Here is a 13,032-nt window from a genome sequence, read left to right as displayed (position 1 = left end):
TAAGGTCACAGATCGCATTGTGAAAGTTTTAGGTAAGTATGGGGTGGAAACTATTTTCAGACCCACTAGGAAAATAAAAGAATTTTTAAGGTCGGCAAAAGATGTACGACACCCTTTGGCTACACCGGGGGGTATATAAAATTCCTTGTAGTTGTGAACAGGTTTACATCGGTACCACAAAGAGAAGTGTGAACACCCGTCTTGTCGAACATAAGAGGAATTGCCGCCTAGGTCACACGGATAAATCGGCCGTAGTGTAACATGTTTACCAGGAAGGTGATCATGAAATAAAATTCGGTGAGACAAGCGTCATATCAAAAACCTCGCATTATTGTGCACGCTTGTATAGAGAGGCTATCGAGATTGATAAACATAGTAATAATTTTAACAGGAAAGACGAAGGTGTTAAACTGGATAAAATTTGAACGTCAGCGTTGCACCGCAAGCGTGACGATCGATTACTTTCAATCGAGAATGTTGGCATTACCAGAGACAATCTCATAGCCGACGCCACGTGATCGACAGTGGCGCCCTCTGTACTGCCTATATAACCAGCGCTTCCTCGAGTTCTCTTCGCAGTTCGCCGCTTTACCTCCGAGGATGTCTCCCGCAGTCGGAGACGAAACGTCAGGCGACAGTTTTATACTTTGACCACGGCCTATCAGCCCGGAAGTTTTAAGTGAAGACAATACCGGCCGTGAAAGCTTACATTGTAGGACATCATACTGTCGCTGGGTGTGATTTTTATCTCTCTTGCGAACAGAAACCAGATTGTCGCCATGTTTTTTAATTGTCTGTCTACTATGTTACTTGTCTGATTCCTGTGTATTTTATATGCATTGCCAACCCTTTGTTTTATGTTTTAACTTTCCACAATTTTCCGCCGATTTACAATTTAAGTCGCCATTTTATCACCTGCTTTTATTGTTTCTTCTCTTCTTCTTACGTTTTAAAGTCTGCAGGCTGCAGAGCAGCGTACTAAGTTGCTGCCAGCCGGCCCCCTTCGGGGGGAATCGAAATTCAATAAAGAAAAAAAAAGACAGGGGCGGCAGTCTTGAGGTTCACTCTGAAGGTGGCTGAACGCTATACAGCCGAAATATTAGAAGCAGAAGGAGAATTCTTGCGGCTGCACACCCGAAACTTAATGGAACAGATGATCCTTCGTTGCTCGTTACGTCTTCTGTTGGGCGGCAAGGAACCCAGCGCGCGCACACCTCAGAGAACACCAACTGGCAGGCGCGTGTGTCAGCACTATCAACAGAGACGTCCAGTCGAGCAGCGGAGTATTATGGTCCGTCGATCATCTCGGACGAGAATGTCCGCGTGTTCAGCTGTTTGTGATCGACGGAACGCGGGAAGCCGGACAGGTTCGCGCGACATTGGTGCGATGACGACAGATACCTCGCCCAACGACTCACCGTGCGTTTGTTCAGTGCCACTGTCAGGGGTTCACTACCCAGCTGGAGTAAATGTAATCTCGATGTATTGCTTGCTCACTTTGCGAGAACGAAAATTCACAGGCGCTGCCTGAGACATAAAATATCTTTGCCCCTGTCAAAAGAGGGCTGCAATAGAGTGCGGGTCAGAGCCGTCTCTGCCGCAGTTGAAGTCGCTCGCTGCTATAGTGTAGTTGTAGTCTGTCGCTGGTACAGCACAGTTTACTGTTAGTAGCTGTTAGTCACAGAGCAGAACAAATTGTAAAATTTTATTGTATGGAAGTGAATAATAATTGTGATCAGCCGCAGAGCTAAATGATACCATGGAATGAGATGATGATTAACAAATGAATAATTGTTAATATAATGAAAAATCAACAATGTAATCATGTCAACCATCTATTGTATGGTAAATTTTATTATTTTTATTGGCATGCGCGTAGTTAAGTCATATTAACATCTATGAATTTGTTTCAATCTTTTGTTTTGTGATTCGTCAGCAACAGTTGACTAAGATTTGTAATGTATTCAATTTTCCCGTGCAATGGGTTGTAGATCTTTATCAATAACGTAAAAAAAATCTGAATATAATTGTTTTTACCAGTCAACTATAAAAATATAATTTCCGCTTAAGTCATTGCCAATCCCGATCCAGTCATTTATCTAAATTACTCACGGACAGATTCAGATTTCTTTCACAGGGCCATGGCGTAGCGCTGCTTACATCAAAATCATGTTTTTCATGAGCTAAGATTTATCAGTTTTCATATGTCACAATTTAATTAACGAAGTTTAATTATTTTTATTTTTATTTTCTGTTCGGGAAGGTTACACACTATTATTTTTACATTTTTTTATTTATACGGGAAGGTTACACCACTTCTCCGTAGACATTCTGCAAGCGCCTATGAATAGAATCCTCTGTTTTTCCGCCAAAGAAATTCAACGGCAGGTCACTGCATGGAACGCACCTCTGTTATGGACGCTATTTTGAAGGCTACGTGAAGCACCGCTACCTATCTGAACTTCATGAAACTATAGGGGCTGAAGCAGGAATATACCAAAATGTCCCGCAGCAAAATTCCACATTTTTTTTCAACCGATATCGATCGAGGAAATAAAAGTGTTACATTACTTATAGAAAGCCGCTCGTAGCATCAGCTTTGTATTTTTGTATTAAGAGCGCGTTTAAATATGTAAAAAAAAATTTGCACTGTCTCACCTTAAAATAACATCGGACTTCGTATATTATTAATGAAACAAGCAGGTTCTTCTTTGCACGTTCTGAAATTGCCATCGGTCCGAAAGTCCACACTTTCACACAAGCGTTAGCTAGTACAATTACTGAGTCAACCACTATTTGTAAAAATAATTTCAATCTAAAAAGGGAGAGACACAGGGTGTTCAGGCTACTTGAATGACAGTCAAGACATATTTCACTCTGGCATAGGGTTGCCATATACACCTGGGACCTCGTTCAGACACACTGAGATGGGGACGCAGAAGTGAAGTAAAAAACTTATGCAGGGTGGTGCATTGATAGTGACCGGGCGAAATATCTCACGAAATAAGCATCAAATGAAAAAACTACAAAGAACGTAACTCGTCTAGCTTGAAGGGGAAAATCAGATGGCGCTATGGTTGGCCCGCTAGATGGCGCTGCCATAGGTCAAAAGGATATCAATTGTTTTTTTTAGATAGGAACCCTGATTTTTTATAACATATTCGTGTAGTACGTAAAGAAATATGAATGTTTTAGTTGGACCACTTTTTTCGCTTTGTGATACATGGCGCTGTAATAGTCACAAACGTATAAGTACGTCGTATCACGTAACATTCCGCCATTGCGGACGGTATTTGCTTCGTGAAACATTACCTGTGTTAAAATGGACCGTTTACCAATTGCGGAAAAGGTAGATATCGTGTTGATGTATGGCTATTGTGATCAACATTCCCAACGGGCGTGTGCTATGTATGCTGCTCGGTATCCTGGACGACATCATCCAAGTGTCCGGACCGTTCGCCGATAGTTACGTTATTTAAAGAAACAGGAAGTGTTCAGCCACATGTGAAACGTCAACTACGACCTGCAACAAATGATGGCGACGACTTTGAACGTCGTGTACAGTTCTGCCACGGGGCACAAGAGAAATTACGGGACGATGACAGATTTTTTGCACGCTTTCTATTTAGCGACGAAGCGTCATTCACCAACAGCGGTAAGGTAAACCGGCATAATATGCACTATTGGGCAACGGAAAATCCACGATGGCTGCGACAAGTGGAACATCAGCGACCTTGGCGGGTTAATGTATTGTGCGACATTATGGGAGGAAGGATAATTGGCCCCCATTTTATCGACGGCAATCTAAATGGTGCAATGTATGCTGATTTCCTACGTAATGTTCTACCGATGTTAGTACAAGATGTTTCACTGCATGACAGAATGGCGATGTACTTCCAACATGATGGATGTCCGGCACATAGCTCGCGTGCGGTTGAAGCGGTATTGAATAGCATATTTCATGACAGGTGGATTGGTCGTCGAAGCACCATACCAACGCCCGCACGTTCGCCGTATCTGACGTCCCCGGATTTCTTTCTGTGGGGCAAGTTGGAGGATATTTGCTATCGTGATCCACCGACAACGCCTGACAACATGCGTCAGCGCATTGTCAATGCATGTGCGAACATTACGGAAGGCGAACTACTCGCTGTTGAGAGGAATGTCATTACACGTATTGCCAAATGAATTGAAGTTGACGGACATCATTTTGAGCATTTATTGCATTAATGTGGTATTTACAGATAATCACACTGAAATGATAAGTTCACAAAGGTACATGTATATTGGAACAACCGAAATAAAATGTTCAAACGTATCTACGTTCTGTATTTTAATTTAAAAAAACCTACCTGTTACGAACTGTTCGTCTAAAATTGTGAGCCATATGTTTGTGACTATAGCAGCGCCGTCTATCACAAAACGAAAAAAGTGGTCCAACTAAAACATTCATATTTCTTTTCGTACTACACGAATATGTAATAAAAATGGGGGTTCCTATTTTAAAAAAAACGCAGTTGATATCCGTTTGACCTATGGCATCGCCATCTAGCGCGCCAACCGTAGCTCCATCTGGTTTCCCCCTTCAAGATGGACAAGTTTCGTTCTCAGTAGTTTTTTCGTTTAACGCTTATTTCGTGAGATATTTGGCCCGGTCACGATCAATGGACGACCTTGTACAATTATTTTTTATTTACAACACAATTACCTGAAACTTGTTGCGACAGAAGTAGTTGATACACCACATTTTTCGGGAGATTTTACCTTCTTAAGCAAGTCTCTTTTTTTCCCTTTTACGTATTTATAAAACACCATGCATGTGAGCTTGTAGTTAAAATGGCACTGCAAGATTGATTCCACAGTCTCTGGCAGCAGTCGAAAAAAAAAATGTCTCTGAGCACTAGAGGACTTGACATCTGAGGTCATCAGTCCCCTAGACTTAGAACTACTTAAACCTAACTAACCTAAGGACATCACACACATCCATGCCCGAGGCAGGATTCCAACCTGCGACCGTAGCAGCAGCGCAGTTCCGGACTGAAGCGCCTAGAACCGCTCGGTCACAACGGCCGGCGGCAACAGTCGATTTCTTTCATCAGTCCAAGTGGCCGACATCAGTCAAAATGCTCTTACGACAGTGGCTTGTGTGCGGGAACAGAAAACAAATACTCTCATAATTTTAGCAGTTGGCATTTGTGTTCAGGATTTTCGGTTTCCTTAATAATGTAAATCCATCTTTCTTCACCGAAGTGTTTAGACTTCCATTCTTCCGAGTCACACTTAGTTCCTAAAAAGTTCTTCAGACACATATATTCTTGAAAACAATTGACGCCTGGAATTTTTACACCATTTTTAGTCGGGTAAATAATAGTGTTCTCAGTCATCACTCAATCTGGAGTTTCAGACAGCGTATCCAATCAGTTAGCGATATCTATTAAAATAATTAACCCATTTTTCTAAGTAATGAAATGCTCGTAACAGTATTTTGAAAAATCGGAACAAAACTGTGTCTTGTCGAGATGTCGGAACAAGAAGGTCCATAACGGTAGCGGTCCCGACGTATCGGTGCGCATGGCAACCGTACTCTTGTATTATTAAAATAAAACAGCGCACTCTCACACCAGGGTGCGACATCAAGCAGAGAGAGAAAATCAGATTAGGATACAGAACTATGAATCATCGTCTTATATCGTTTATATTTAAAACAATCTAGGCACTACTAAGAACAAGCTGCGACATCGTCCCGAAAAAACAGTGACCCGTATATGTAAAAAGTTTCCTTTATTTTACGTCTATGGTCACAAACTTTTTGTTAACAGATTACCGGTTTCGGTCTTTAATGACCATGATCAGATCTGCAGCAAAAATGGGAAAAACATAAATACACTCGCTAACTGTATACAGCTTAAGAGCAATACATAGACCATAACGAAAAGTAGTACTGACAAAATTTACATTTGTGCGCTTTAAATATGAAGAGGCATACCTGTTTCATAAAAACAAAGTCCTAATGTACGCAGCCATAGTGGCATCGTCAAATGTTAAATGCGGAATCGGCACCAGCATCGTCAAATACATATAAATAACATCACATGCACGAGTCATGTTGTCAGTAGTACTACTGTTTAAAACATGCTGCCGTACAGTAGCCACAAGATGTTTGTGTTGTACGTTCACCAGATGTCGTTAATGGCGGCATACACTAGTTTTCAATAATTAATTGAAACAGCGAAAATAAAGGGGGATACAATAGTTGAAGTCTGTAATAAGCTTATAACGTATAAAAGGCATTACAGTAATAAAAAGCAATAAAAAGAAGAACACGACAAAAGTAATATTGTTAAAAAGAGGAAGAGTTAGAAACAGTGGTTGACATGTGCACTAGTGCCAATATTCTAGATAATGTCATAAATATTAAACACCGTTGATAGTGCACCGGGTAATATTAAATAACCATAAATAAATCGCTACAGGAGACACAAATGAAAGAGAAACATAGTGCTCCACATAATCAGCGCCCTCTGTTAGCGCTAACGCCAGAATTCCGCACAGGCGGGAAGTGGTTGGAGGAACGTGACCGGCAGAGGGCCCCTCCTACCCTGTGGCACTCCGTTGCAAGAAAAGAATGACAAAATCCCGTAACAGTGGATGATCTACATTGTCTGATTAGTGCAGTCTATGAAATGAATAGAGAAGGAACAAGAACATACTAGAGTCATGCGTAAAAAGTATGAAAAACGAAGTAAATATGTGATGCGCTCAATACTCATTTTTGCTGCAGGTCTGATGATGGTCATTAAAGACCGAAACCAGTAATCTGTTAGCAAAGGGTCTGGACCCCTCCACCATTCTCCACACCTATAAATCCCTCATCCGCCCTATCCTTTGCTATGCCCATCCGGCTTGGATCTCCCCCCCCCCTACTTTTTACAAATCCCTCCAAATCCTTGAACGCCATGCTCTCCGCCTTGCCTATCGCATCCGTCTCCCCTCCCCTATGCGGATCCTGTACGATCTCATCCCCTTCCCCCACCTCCTCCTTTTCCTTGAAAGCCTATGGATCCTGTGCACCTCCCGTAAACTCGATCCTCCTCACCCGCTCGTCTCCCCGATCCTCTCCCACCCCCGCCCGCTGCCGCGCCTGTATTCCCACGTCCCACCCGGTCTCCATCTCTCCACCCTCCTTACCCTCTCCCAAGGTGGCTTCCGCCAGCTCCCCCTCCCTGATGATGTCCTCCTCCCCTCCATCTACCCCTCCTACCAACTTTGATCCTCCCTCCCTCTTCCTGTATCTGTTCCTTTGGACACCCTCCATCCCTCCTCCCCTTCTCCCCACTCCTCCCCCGGGCCTCCTCTCCCCTGTCCTTCTACTCCTCCTCCCATCTCCTCAGCCATTGGCATCTATACTCTCCCCTCTCCACCCGCCCTCACCCTTCTTCCCCTCTTGGCAGGTCCCGGGACTCGCCCACGCTACGTGGACTTTCGCGCACCAGAGATCATCGCCATCTGTGTCTCGTGTGTGTGACGTCGTTTTGTGTTTTTAGTGTCCGCCGTCCCGCTTCTACGTTCACTTGTGCCTTCGGATTCATCAGTGTTATGTGCGCCGTGTCAACGTGTTTTCAGTGTCGTTATCGTCGCGTGTGAACGGCTCCGTGTTTTTTGTGTATCTGTGACCACTATTTTTTGCCCATCACTCTGTTCATTTTAATTCTCCGTTCTTGTACTGTTATTGTCACCACTGCGGCTGAAGAGCGGCGTAGCATGCCGCTGCCAGCCTACCTGCTTGTTCAGGTGTTAAAATAACAATAAAGTAAAAAAAAATCTGTTAGCAAAAAGTTTGTGACCATAGACGTAAATTAAAGGAAGCTACTATGAATGTTACATAATACATAGTTTCTTTTGTTGTTGGTCTTTGATAAATTACGATGTTATCTTCGGCACTTTGCCGATACGTTAAACACTTTACATCTTTTATTTCTTATACGTAACTTAAAATAATTGCTTAAAATACCAAACTGCTGCTCAAATTGCCGCTGCAGATGGATCGTGGTGCGCGAGAGCCATAAGCCGAACACGGCGATCTCCTCTCTCGGTCGAGATACGTGGCCGTGTGGAGTCCGGTCTTCCTCGTGAGCACCGCTGCCAGCAGTCACGTACAGTGGTCACATTCCTGGCAAGTCTTTCTGCAGTGCCGCAGAAGGAACATCCAGCTTCTCGTAGTCCTATTATGCATCCTCGTTCAAACTCAGTGAGATGCTGATAATGATGTCTCCGCTACCTGAAAGGCATTCTTGACTAACATCAACGCAGCAAGTCCAATCTTGAGGGGCTCCGGAAAGGCTCAAAATCATGAAGAGTTCAATTTTTACTTTTTTGCGTTTTCTGAATCGGCAGACTATTACCTTTTAATAGATATATAATTTATTCAATTCCGAAGACTACAACTATTTTTAAATTTTTTTTTAAATGTATTCTACATGGGCGTGACCCACTGTGGCGCTGTTAAACTGCTGTCAAATGGTGTTATTATTAACGTCCGTGTTCATCAGGTACATTTTAGTGATGTGAGATAAAGTATGTGTTGTGGCTGACCTGTGATGGTTCAATATATATCGCTGGTGTGATTGTCGATTGTTTCATGTTTATTTACTCTGTCGTTATCTCGAAAATATTCGTAATTAATTCTGTTTCTTGAGTCTCTGTTCCGTTGAAGTATAATAATGAGTAAAAGTAAAGTTATTAGAAATCCTCTGAAGGCTTTTAAGAAAAGGAGAAATGTTGGAAAGCCAAATGTATGTGTTATTACTGTAAACAATAAAGACGATAACCAAGTGAGTGAACCTAACCTCTCAAGTACACCTGCCCATAGCAGTCAAAGTGGGAAAGAAAATACTTCACAGAAGAAGCTTGGTTCAATGAGTGAAAACTATGAATGTTTTATGGGCGAATCGGATGTGAATGAAATATTTGATATGTCGGTTCTCAAAGGAATTTTTTCACACTGTGTAAGATGTATTCATTGTAGTGAAGTTGGTCTGGAACTCTCCATAATAAAGCACGTAGGACTTGCTAGTGAAATACAACTGAAATGTGATAAGTGTTCATACATGACCACCTTTTGGAACAGTGTTGCAGTAACTGCAACTGAAGAAAATGGTAGCAAAATCTACGAACACAACATTAGATTTGTTTATTCCTTGCGTTCAGTTGGTAAGGGTGCTACTGCAGGTGCAATTTTCTGTGGCATCATGAATCTTCCAAATCCCCCAACCAAGTTTACGACCTATAATAAATTAATAGGGTCTAAAGTAGAAGATGTCTGTATAGAATCTAAGAAGAACGCTGTGGAAGAGGCAGTAATGGAAAATAATGGTAACAGAGATTTGACTGCAGCGTTCGATGGTACCTGGCATAAACGGGGACACACATCTCTTCATGGTGTAGTATCTGCCACCAGTATGTATACAGGGAAAGTTTTAGATGTAGCAGTAATATCAAAGTATTGTAGATGTCCACAAAAATATAAAGGTACACATGAAAATAATTGCAAAGCTAACTATAGTGGCAGTAGTGGAGGAATGGAAGTGGCTGGTGTTGCCAGTATATTCCAGCGTTCTGAGGCGTGTGATAAAGTGCGATATGTTAATTACCTTGGTGACGGTGATCCTAAAAGTTTCAAACATGTTCAAGGACTGAAACCCTATGGTGATGATGTTGTACTGCAGAAATTTGAGTGTATTGGACACGTACAGAAGCGAATGGGAACAAGACTTTGGCGACTGAAAGCTTCGTACAAAAAACAAAAACTCAGTGATGGTAAAGGGTTGGATGGGAAGGGAAGGTTAACTGACAGTGTAATTGACAAAATACAGAACTATTATGGAATGGCTATTAGGCAAAATACACAAAGTGTCGACGAAATGAAGAAGGCTTTTTGGGCTCTTTTTTTTCATACTTCTTCAACCGATGAAAATCCCCAACATAGCTTGTGTCCCAAAGAAGAAGACAGTTGGTGTAAATATAACTAAGGATTGCTAACTGGTGAAGTGTATACTCATAAGCATAGTCTGCCTCATGCAATAATGGCGGTGATAAAACCTATTTTCAGAGACTTAGCAGGACCTGAACTGTTGAAAAAGTGTATTCACGGAAAAACTCAAAACCCCAATGAAAGTGTAAATAGTGTTATATGGTCGAGAATCCCAAAGACTGTATTTGTTGGAATAGAAACACTTCACTTTGGTGTGTATGATGCTATTGCGACTTTCGATGATGGCAACATTGTAAGGTGCAAGGTATTTAGAAATATGGGAATGAAGATAGGTTCTAACATGGTACGAGCGATGCTTGCTTTAGACAAGGAACGCCTTCGGGCTGCAGACAGGGCTGTAAAGAGTCTAGAAATACAAGCAAGAGTAAACAGGAGGAGGAACAAGAGGAAGCTGGAGGAGGAGTTTGCAGAGGATGAAGATAATCCATCCTATGGACCTGGAATGCACTAAAAAGTTAATCCAATCTTTGTCGCTCGATTCCCAAAACTTTTATTTTCTCATACTAATTACATGTTTTCTAAGGATCTTCCAAGCATACTTGTTTCAAACTTTCAGTAAATTTTACACAGTACCTTCTGCATAATTTAACACAGCCTTTTTCCAAAAAACTGTATATTTTTGAATATATAAATAAAAAATTGCAAAAAAATGTTGGGAATTTTCTTTACAATTGAAAAAAAATCATCTTTAATAACTGAACTAAAATTTTGTAAAACCCCTGTGTTAAGTTGTAGCCCATATTCCAATAAATAATCTGTAAAAAGTTCAACTTCCTATCTCAAATACTTTGTGAGGAAAGATGTAATTTATAAGCGTTATTTTAACATTGCAAGTATAGGGCGTTCCGGAGCCCCTTAAAGGTAACTAACGGTCACGACCGTTACAGCGTGTATTTAAAGTAAATCTGATTTGCATCCTCACAGTGGCGCTACTAGCGATGCGAGAACTGCGATATTTCAATGGACGTCATCTTTCAGATGCAGAAACACGCCTACCAACTTCCGTTTATGTCGCACAACTGCTTCCTGGTGTTGTGACTGTTTTTGTCAGCGTATAGGGTGTCCACAATGAGACTCCAACATTTTAATATCTTATATCTTTCTCATTTCAGATGGTGGACCTGTGAAACCTGAAGGGGCAGACAGAGCGACTCAAATACGCCAAGTGGCCGTAGTGGAACTGCAATCATCTGTTTTAGCAAAATGGAGGATATGAAGGAGCGTGCACAAGTGGTCTGGTGGTATGCAGAGACAAAATCGGCGACCCGTGCAAAGAAACTTTCGTCCAGTTTACAACAAAGCGCCCCCGTCGTTCAAGACTATAAAGAAGTGGTGTGATCAGTTTTTGGCTACTGGGAGTGTTGCGAAAGGGCACGGTGGTGGTAAGCCTGGGATTAGCGAACATCATGTGGAACAAACATAGAGTAAACATCTGTGGAGTGAGCATTCACGTGCGCAGAACAGATTCTGTGTTGTCAATATACATTGCCGGCCTGGTCACGTGTTCTCGGGACGTTGTGTGTTTGTCCGTCTAGCGCCCTGTATATTTAGAATGTCACTACATCCCTAGTACAGACGGATTCTTTTCGTACGTGTAGTGAATTATTTATATATGTTGCGCAGATATTTTAACAGTATTCATTTGATACCAGGAATAAATCAGTTACGTAACTTTTAAGGCAAGTGATATTGCATTCTGCTTCCTTGCGATAGGTGTCACAGTTCAGATGCACTCGATTTTTGGTAGTTTTCGGTATGATACGGCACTTTATAGTATTACAGAGCCTGACGTGCATTTTTGCAGTGATAGTCTTGCAAAACGACTTGACACTACGCTAGTACTTTTGCAAGTGTCCGAAAAACACCGAATTTGCCACACATTAGCGGTTATATCCCTGCTAATTCGTCCTTTTTTTCCTGCTTTTTCTGCGTATTTATTTTCTCGTTTTTGCGACCTAAAGCACAATTTTTCTTATTGGTGACACTTTGAAGTATTTATTTAACGCATTTTACGTACTTGCTCGCAGTTTCTTAAATAAATAGTAGACTGAGTAAGAAGGGGGAAAAAAGGCGATCGGAGAATAAATGTACTGTAAAGCAAATACAGTTGGTCATGTAACAGTCAACCCATATAACACCATTAAGGGGAGGGGAAAGTGACACAAATGAAAGAGTTTGGGGACATGTTTACTATTATTTTACGCTTCTTAATCAAATGGCGAAGAAAATAAATTGAAGGCAAAATACACCAAAGAAGATGAATGTGTACTTTGATTAGCTACTCTATTGTGTTTTTTATTTGATTTGTGCAGAAAATGTATTTAAGCTGAATGGAAAAACTGGTAGTAGGTGCTGTGGAAAATTCAAAATAGTTGGTATAGCATCTACCTTCAGCCACACACGTCCAAATTTTTCTCTGTCTAAACATTCCTCTTCAAAGTGTTTAGTACATACTTCGGAATATTTTATGGAAAATTCAAAATAGTTGGTATAGCATCTACCTTCAGCCACACACGTCCAAATTTTTCTCTGTCTAAACATTCCTCTTCAAAGTGTTTAGTACATACTTCGGAATATTTTGTGGGGACAAAATTTTCTGGAGCCACATTTTTACTCGTTCATCCTTCGGGAAACTAAAGTATAAATCACACACAATCATTCTCCATGTCCTTGACACACTTAACATGGTCTCCTACTGTAACTTTACAGTAAACAAAACGGTTTGGACACACATATTATATGAAGACAATTACAGACTCCCACTCTATTGAATTTATCTGTCTCTCATCTTTCAAATCTATATACATAATCGACAAGTCACTGATAAATGCATGGAGGATAGTATTTACTGAAACAACTAACCATTCCCTTTCCTGTTCCACTAGCAAATTTACGAGAGGAACTGATTGTTCGTAAGCTATTGTACGAGCCGTAATATCAATTATATAGTCATAAAATCGTATAAAAATTGGTCTACAGAA

Source organism: Schistocerca nitens, chromosome 6 (genome assembly GCF_023898315.1).
Source record: "Schistocerca nitens isolate TAMUIC-IGC-003100 chromosome 6, iqSchNite1.1, whole genome shotgun sequence".
Lineage (NCBI taxonomy): Eukaryota > Metazoa > Arthropoda > Insecta > Orthoptera > Acrididae > Schistocerca > Schistocerca nitens.
The sequence above is the reverse complement of the archived record's forward strand: the minus strand, read 5'-3'. Positions refer to the sequence as shown.